We start from the raw sequence: 9,533 nt of genomic DNA, 5'->3' as shown, positions 1-9,533 counted from the left end.
TTCAGCTAGCCAAGAATCCGGTCTTCCATGCGAAGATGAAACACATTGAGGTGAGGTATCACTTCATACGTGGGGTCATGGAGGACAACTCCTTTGACCTTGTCAAGATCTCCACTAGCAAAAATCTTGCAGATTTGCTCACGAAAAGACTCACTATTGAGCACTTTGCCTTCCTTAGGAGATTGATGGGCGTTGGATGAGATGATGTTTTTTCTCATCTTGTTGTACATGTGTATATTGTATTGTCTTTTCTTTTTTTCTTTTCACTCCTTATTGGGACAGATTTGCCTTTAAGTGGGAGGTTATTGGGGACAAAGGCACCTTCGCCTAGTCGCTCGTGTATTACTACACTGACAGTACCCACCATTGTACACTGCAAGTGGCGGAAGCATGTCACCATCACTTTATTCTTTATTCTTTTAGTGACAGTTTGAATAAAGGAAGGACGCGTCACACATTGTGATTGTTGGAGTTTCCATTTGGTCTCTCTCTCTTTCTTGCTTTTACTCTCCTGCCATAGCTCTTCCAAGCAAGCTTCGATCCTTCTCACCTTTCAGTCACTTGGCTTACAGATGCTATTCTTATTCTATTGACAAGGCATACACTTCATGACATAGTCCTTAACATATTTTCACAATCCTTTCTAGTGCAAGATCTTGCTGATTTTATCACAAGTCTTAAACACTCTAAAACATCTAGTTATGGGTGAAGAATGTAACTCCTCAATAATTTTCATCCTCAAAGAAGAAGTACGTAGAATAATAATCTTGCCATTAAGCTAAATGAGGCCATTTTTAAGTTGATAATGTGAGTTTTTCTCCATAAAACCTTGCTGTAATTTCTAAAGTATATGGTTAATCTCATCATCTAAAAGATAGGTGTCCATAACTACTAATCCAATCACCATGTAACTCAATCATAGCTAAAACCTAATGTGCCCACATTCTAGAGAGAGAATCAACTACCATAGTTTGCAAGGTAGCTATCCACCTATACTACTTAGGGGTTAGATTTGACCGAGTAAGGAAATACTTTAGGACCCTGTAATCACTTTGAACTCTAAGTTGGCTACCATACAAATAATTAAATAATGGTGCTATTTCTTTATCACATGTAAAATAGCTAAAATCTCTTGTTCATAGATATGTATAACCATCTCTTTATTTGTAAGCCTACGACTTTCAAAGGTAATAACTCTATGCTCCTATAGAAAAACAATCCCTATGCCATGACCATTAACATCACATTGTATGGTAAACTTCCTGGAGAAATCCATGCATATTAGAATAGGAGCAAAACTAAGTAATTTCTTTAACTAGTTGAAGCTAGTGTTTGCAAGTATATCCAAAAGAAAGTTTTATTCTTCAACCTGTTAGTCAAAGGAGTTGCTTTAACCACATAATGCTTAAGGAATTTACAATAGAATGACAATAGATCAATAAATCCTCTAAGTGAAGTAGCAGTAGTAGGTGTTAGCCAATCTCTAACACATTGAATCTTCTTAGGGTCAGCTTGTATTCCTTGTTCACTGATAATATGGCCCAAGTACTCCACTTCAGTTTGCATAAAAAAGCATTTCTTCTCCTTAGCAAAGAGTCTGTGATGTCTCATATGTTATAAATAGTCTCGTAGAGTCTTGTTGTAAATCAATATATCCTCAAAGAAGACAAGGAAAAACTGGAAGAGAAAAGGAAAAAAATCTTATTCAGTAGACTCTAGAAGGTACTTAGAGCATTAGTAAAACCAAATGGCATCACTAGGAAATAGTATAGCCCATAATCAAGCCTAAAGGTAGTTTTAATTTCATCACCCTCCCGTATATAACTCCAATGATATCTAGACCTCAAATCAATTCTAGTAAATAATCTAGTACCCTTGAGCTCATTAAGAAAATCATCAACTCTAGGAATTGGATACCTATTCTTCACTGTGATCTTGTTTAGATTCCTATAGTCAATACATATCCTGAAGGATCCATGTTTTTTCATCACTAACAAAACTGGAGATGCATAAGGTGAAGAAATAGGCTTAATAAATCCTATGTGTAATTTTTTTTTGATTTACTTGGCTACTTCCTTATGCTCAGATTTGACAGTCTATAAGGTGAGTTATTGACTGGCTTTGAATGAGGCTCTAAATCAATAGGGTGATTAACTGCTCTCTTAGGAGCTAATAAAGTAGGTAGTTTAAACAAATCCCTCTACTCCTCAAGTAGAGCTTTCAAAGTAGAATGCTTTGTTGAAATCTTGGACTAATCTTCTGCCTCTTTATTCAAGTGCAATACAAAAATCTGTGAGTGCTTTTTGTACTCCTTGAGTTGTTTAATAGTGATAAGTTGAAAATCAAATTTACTTGGGATTCCTTGTAGATGGATAGGCTATCCATCAATGGAAAACTCCATGTAGAATTGCGAGAAATCCATAGTAATCTTCCCTAAAGTCATCAGCTAATTACAACCAAACAAAATTATATCTTGTATCTCATAAGTTCTAGCTAATTGTATAGAAATCATTGGGCACATTTGAGTGCTAATTTTCTCTTCACCATTAGCTACTTGTTCTCTTATGGGTTTTTATAAATTAATGGAAAAACAGTGTAATCTGTCCACAACTAACTTATTCACAAAACTATGTGTACTACCACTGTCTATCAAGATAAACACATCCTTTCCATAAATGGAACCCTTCATATGAAGTGTATTAGGGCTCTTTGAACCTATCTTATCATCCATGGAAATAGAACAAAGGGTAGTGGTAGTAAGAGGTAAATTTGTACAACCAAGATCAAAAGAAATATGCCCGATAGGGTCAAATGGAAGTCCATCCGCAACCTCATAAGATTGATTAGGATCAAGATCCTCATCATGTTCTTCAAATTTGACTTCTACACTTATTACTGGTTTATCAACAACCTCATCATCCACATTCTCAAGTACTATCATGTTGTAATTCTTAGCCTTGGCATTCTTGAAAGTGCACTTTGATGCACTATCAATCGTATACTTTTCACCACATTTGAAGCATAGACCCTTTTCTTTTCTTTCCTTGAAAAGGTCCATAGGTATAAACTTACCATTATTTGCTAAATTATTTCGAGGTCTATTGTCACCTTGCCTAGGCTCCACTTTATGGTTGATTGCTAGCTTCGAAGCACTTTGCTATATTGAAGCATTGAAAATAGGGTATATAGGGACCTTGGGACTACCAAAACTAAACTATTGGAATCTCCATAAGTTGCCCTATTTAGCAACAACCCTTTGCTGTTGAAAGGAAGCATGCATACGAATATTCGTCCTATACTTACAAGAATATTCGTCATGGAATAGTGTGACAGGCTTTTGGGCCATAATATCAATTGACAAATTAGACTCGAGACCATAGATATACTTATGTGGTTTTACATCATTGCTTACACTCTCCACAATCTTACAAATACAATTTAATGACTCATTGATTGTTAGTACTTACCCTTCATAATATTTCAATCTTGGGCAATGGAAATCATACAACCAAATTAGTATTATGCATTAAGACAATGCAAATGACACCTATCATGAAATAGGGCTGAAATGAATGCTAAAATTCAATGAAATAGAATCTTATAAATGAGAAGAGCACTAATCTATGATCTATTAATCAATGAAATAGAATCTTATAAATGAGAAGAGCACTAATCTATGATCTATTAATAAATTTAGAGAGTTAATTGATCAATAATCTCCCATCAATAAGTGAAAAAGCTTAAAAGCAAGTGGATATTGAGAGAATTATGAGATTTAAGCAAGTAAAATACCTTGATCAAGCTTGAAGAAGATGATTGATGCAGGCTTCGGTTGAATAGTTGAAGAAAATTCCATAATCCATCATGAAGCTCCAAGAATCCATAAAATCAGTCCATATATGCTTGAAGAAGATTAAATTCATGAAGAATCAATGGCCTGAGCTTGCTTGAATACTTGAATGTTGAAGATTCAAGCTTCTTGAAGAAAAGCTCCAAAATATAACTCCAATATGGACTTCAAGAGGCTCAATATGCCAAAATCTTTGAAATGTCTTCAATCTTGAAGCCAATCCTATTCCAAAATGATGGAAGAGAAGCCTTGAAGGTTAGAAAGAGCCAAATATTGAAGAAACTTAAGCCTCGAGGTTTGTAGCAATGGATGCCCCATTATGTATTAGGGTTTTTAGCCAAGAATATGTAACACAAAGCAAAATAAGAAAGGAAACTAACTATGGCTATGTGTAAAACATAGAGTTCTATCTAGTAACAATGAGCTCCAAATGGTACAATCTCATGTGGGTATGGAGGGCCTAAGCTCTAGCTCGAGCAATAATCCCTTGTATTCGTCTATGAAGGTGTCGTCGGTGTCTGTGTTGAGGCCTAGGACGTCTAGATCAGCTATGAACGGCTCGATCAATCAATACTCATTGTTTGTGTGTGGACTGTGGGCGGTGAGAGAGGCTCTCGTGTGGACAGTGGTTGTGAGTGTATTGAAGTCTTTTGAGTCTCCTTTGCAAAGAAGTATCTGAGCTGCCTTTATGAAGGGCCTCGGTGTCCTAAAGCAGTTATACTCCTGAGACGCATGTCACAAAGCCGTTGTATCTCAAGAAGAAAGAGGCCAAGGCATTGTTGATCAGTAAAATCCATGACTCTGGATAGTGGTCCAAATCCATCTCTAAAGAGACAGTGGAAACGACCACGGACCTCATAATACACTGGGCAGTGGCATATATAATGCTCCTCTATCTCTGGCTCTAATTGGCATATCTGGCATATGCGCTCCTCTGGTGGGATGGATCTATATCTACCAGTCTCAATCTCTAGCTGATGTGAGGAGGTGCGCAACTGGCCAATAGTACATTTGATCCCATGGGAAAGGTGGGTGTCCATGTATCTCAAGCGAACAATAAATCCATTATCTATAGTATGAAGGAAATGCTCGCGATAGAAAGCCATCTTTGTCCCTAGCTCTTGCCTTGGCATCAACCATGTCCGCTTGATATCCAATTGAATAAGATCCATCTTGATGATCTTGCGAATCTCTAACTTGCTCAGATCAAGAGATGGTGCATCAAGGGAGTACTAGAAGGGGGGTAACTTGTCCATGCTAAAGCCATGCAGCTCAAACCAGGCCGACATCTGTGCATACCAACATGAAGTATCACCCTCTCTGGCAAGCTGCTTGGAGGAGTCAAGGGCCAACCGTGCATATATCTGTGTCTGGGTAAGTCCCATAGGCTATGTATGTATGCGACCAATTAGGTGAGGGTCTCTACCATAATTGGTGTAGCTGCTAGCTCAGCTCTGATGATATCATGTGGCACAAAGGCCTTACATATGATCATCCTAGATATCATGGACACTAGGGGTTTCTCCATCGACCTCCATCCATCATAAGTGCGCTTTGATCTGCTACGGTGGTCAAGACTGGGCTGCCATATCTGTACTCCATAAAGTAGTGTGGATGTGACCAGTGTATCGAAGAGCCATAACTTGGTGCGGGGTTCTTGGAATTGCATCTATGAGCACATCCTCTCCAAACCACCTAGTGCTGTGTATCCACGAGTCAGTCTAGTGTCTGCTGCCTCTCGCATAGAAAAGGTGGGCCCAGTGAATAAGACTCCCATGTATGTATAAGAATTCACATACTCTAGCTCCTCAGATCCATATGTGAATTTAGGTGCTGATCTCTTGACCCACGCTGGTGTAGTATTAAATACCATCACCTTGGTTTTACCAAGGTTCACTAAAAGCCCACTATCCAAAGTATAGGAGTGTAATGCATCCAAGTGTCTCTGTAGACCCTCTGGAGAGTCAGCTATCAATACAATGCCATTTGCATACAATAGGAGAGGTATCCAAGTGCCAGCTCTAGTGAAGCTCCTCTATCTCTTTCTTGTGAAATATAATCAGCAATCCCATCAATGTACAAGCCAAATAATGTCGGAGAGCGGGGGCATCCCTGCTTCACTCCAATGGTGGAGTAAATAGGTGCTGAAAGGCCATCAAGTGTCCAAACTCTGCTCACAACTCTCTCATACAATGCCAAAATACCCCAACCGAGCTCTTTTGATACTCCCATGGCATGCAATCTATGTATCAGCTTGTCTCTCGGTACTGTGTCAAAGGCTTTGTGGAAGTCCACAAAGCAGCAGTAGGTCCGTCGGCCATGGGCCCTTCCCTCCCTAATGATTGCTCTAAGTGTGAGGATGTGATCCAATGTGGAGAAGTCTCTCCTAAAGCCAACCTACCCCTGTGCTCTAAGACCCCACATCTCTACCCACCTGCTTAACTCATGCTCAAGGATGGAAGCATATAACTTAGCCAATGTATGCCCAATCATGATAGTCCGATAGTTACTGGGTAGAGTAGGGTCCCCTGACTTGAGGGTAGGCACAATAGTGTTTGTGCTCTAGCTTTTTGGTAGGCCTTCACACATGGCTCTATTAAACATTTAAGCTAGGAATCTTGCCACCAAATCTCTAGCATGGATCAAGTGCTCGACTACTAATCCATCATGATCTTGTGCCTTTCCTTTGCTAAGTCTGTCAATGGTCTCTTGGACCCTACTTTCTGTAAAGAAAGTGGTGGTCTCTGGTTGAGGCTCAAGTGGGTTAGGAAGAGGTGGTTGACCCTCCACAGTATAAAGAATAGTTGCATACTCCTACCATACAACGGTGGACGTAATAGGTGTGGTCGGACAATGCTTTCTAAAAAGTCTCCAAGCCTCTACAGAGTCTTGGCTCAACAATAACTGATGTAGGTCTCGCTCCAACTAGGCCAAGAATGTTCTCTTCTTCCATCATGTGAGGCATCTAAAGAGTATCTGTGCTTGTCTATGGGTAGTGGACCCTAGTGCTATCTCTCTCTATAGTCGTGCTCTAGTCTCACGGCACTCATCATCATACCAGCTGTTCCGAGGTGTCACCCTAGTGGAGGCTCTCTGTGTGGATAGTGAGTGTGGGAAGGCTACACCTGCAACGATGTGTAAGGCCTCACTGAACTGCCGAGTCAACTCCTGTAATGGAACATCGGGGTTTGCATCATGTAACAATCTAAGGATCTTGGCCTCATATATATCCTTTGTCTCTTTGGAATATCTCGGGTGTCGGTGAGCTGCATGATGGGTCTGCATGTCAGTGAATTGGAGGTTGATGATGAATGATAGGTAGGCAGGATCCATTGCAACTTCGAGAAGGCGTGGGGATACTGAGAGGTCTTGGATGTGAGATATCAGCATTAGTGGGGCAAGAACATAGTCTACTGTGTGTCGGTGAGGATAACATGTGAAGGCGCCGGATAGGGAGTATCTAGCTATGCCATTGAGAATGGCCAAATTTTGTGCTGCGCCCATCTCCACAAGGTATCTCCCATATTCAGTGACTTCCCCCATATCTTGAGATGTTCTCTCTAACTGTAGCTCTGACACATCCTGCTCCTGTAGCATCTCCTTAGATGCATCAAAGAAAGACACCTGATGGGAGGCTGTCTTGGCATTAAAGTCTCCTAGTAAGATAACTTCTCCCTCCTTTGAGAACTCCTAAATATGCTCATCCAAAGCCACATATGGCGATTTCCCCTTGGGTGGGGAGTATCGGGACGTCATAAGGGGGAAATAGCATATGGCAACATACAAAGTGTGTTCCTCACCACACACTCTCACCCACATGTATTTGGCCTGCTCATCTTTGCGGACTACCTGGATCATCTGTTGTAGCTCCTCCCTGAATAACACTGCCACTCCTCCTGACCCACGATTGCTATGGTCTGTGCGTGTCTCATTCTTGCAAGCTAACTCCCACATATAGCCTGTCACCTGTGGAAGTGTAGTATGTGGTCTCTGATGTGCCTCTAAGTAGAACACTATATCTCTCCCTCTGAATGTCTCCTCAAAAGCTCCCACATCCAATCAAAGGGCTCCATTACAATTCCAAATTGCCACTTCAAGGTTGGTCCCATAGGTCTCACACCATCATTTGTGGTGCCTCTCCATGACTACCATTCTTCCTCCTTTGTAGAAGGTGAGTTTGCCCTCCTCCCTTGCCCTCCTCCTTGGCTACCTTAATTTTTGGCATTCACTCCCTCATGTGGGCTAGTTGGGTTGGTGTGAGATCGTCACCCAAAAACACACCGATCCCCTTCAATGTACGGCATTAAGCTAGGAAGTATTTCCTAGCCTTCATGGTAGGGAAGCGGAGAATGAGTGCATGCTCTTTTGAGTTCTCCCCTTTTGTGTGTTGGAGTAAAAGGCCTCTAGGCCTGCCCGTGTACATTGTGACCGCCCATTCTTTATTCATATATAATATGATAGTGCAATAAGGCTGCCAGGTTAGTTGGATAGCACCTACATTGCGTGTGCTCTTCTCTCTTGCATCTTCCTCTTCTCCTTCTCCACTACCATTGCATCCCCTTCAACTGATATCAAAGCTTTCGATCAGAGCTTGATTGTGGAGCTTATCCTGGCATAGCTCGGCATAGCCTAGATTGAAAATCTAGAGCTTGGAGCTTCAATGCTAGTCACGGCTTCTTCCCCCCAAGGTAAGATTTCATCTCCAGCCTCTCCCCGGCCCTCAAAGGCTTTTTGCAGGTGTTCCTTGGCTTCTTCCCCCCAAGGTAAGATTTCATCTCTCCCCGGCCTTCATAGGCTTTTTGCAGGTGTTCCTTGGCTTCTTTCCCCCAAGGTAAGATTTCATCTCTCCCCGGCCCTCATAGGCTTTTTGCAGGTGTTCCTTGGCTTCATTGGGCAACCTTTATGCCCCCATTTGCCCCCTTATCCTCAGCATAACTAGCAGGCCCCACAGTCAGCTCACGTTTTTTTGGCACCTTTTTCAAAATCTGGCTAAAAAATCCCATTTTTTCTCATATCTCAGGCATCTGGAACCCAATTTAGGTAAGGTAAGAGTCTAACTTGGGGTCTTGGCATGCTCAAACACAATGGTGATGTCAGATCTGCCAAATTCTGATCACAAATTTTTTTGTAATAGATGTGAGTTGATTTACAACAAGAAAATGTCATGCTCTTAGCTTATGTGATGCTCCCGAGGCTTGGTATTTGATGCCCAAATGCTTTGGGAATGTTTGCCCAATGTTTTGAGATGCTTTGGGACTAGGTTTGAGCTTCCATTATTGATGTACATTGTTTGGATAGCAAGGTTTTATCAGGGACGTCTTATGCATAATGCGCTTTGTTGACATTCGGGTGTCCTGTTGGATGTATTGATGCTTGGTCATCATGGTTTATACCCAGATATGCTATTTGAGAGTTATTGAGCCTTGATTTGGATGCAGATACTTCGTTGTTGGTTGGGATTGATGCTACCTTGGTTGATAGGTTATTTTACCTCCAGTTTGGTTATGCCTATGGTCTACGGGTGCTCCTGACTACTCGGATGATATGCTGATATATTTGGATGATGCCACTTTGATGTTTATGCTCTCGAATGCTTCTTGAGCAAAGAGTAGAGCTCGATTCTTGGTTCATTGTCATTTTCTTTGTAGCTGGCATTTCACTTGACAAGGTTTATCCCCCGTGC

At 41.2% G+C, this 9,533-nt stretch overlaps 1 pseudogene; it reads right to left on the bottom strand.

Annotated features, from left to right (window-relative positions):
* Nucleotides 1-4,536: 4,536 nt before the first annotated feature.
* Nucleotides 4,537-6,082, bottom strand: LOC148018022 (uncharacterized; annotated as a pseudogene).
* Nucleotides 6,083-9,533: the final 3,451 nt, after the last annotated feature.

Source organism: Lygodium microphyllum, chromosome 21 (genome assembly GCF_053477565.2).
Source record: "Lygodium microphyllum isolate KBCC chromosome 21, Lygodium_microphyllum_v1.1.10, whole genome shotgun sequence".
NCBI lineage: Eukaryota > Viridiplantae > Streptophyta > Polypodiopsida > Schizaeales > Lygodiaceae > Lygodium > Lygodium microphyllum.
The sequence above is the reverse complement of the archived record's forward strand: the minus strand, read 5'-3'. Positions and strand labels throughout refer to the sequence as shown.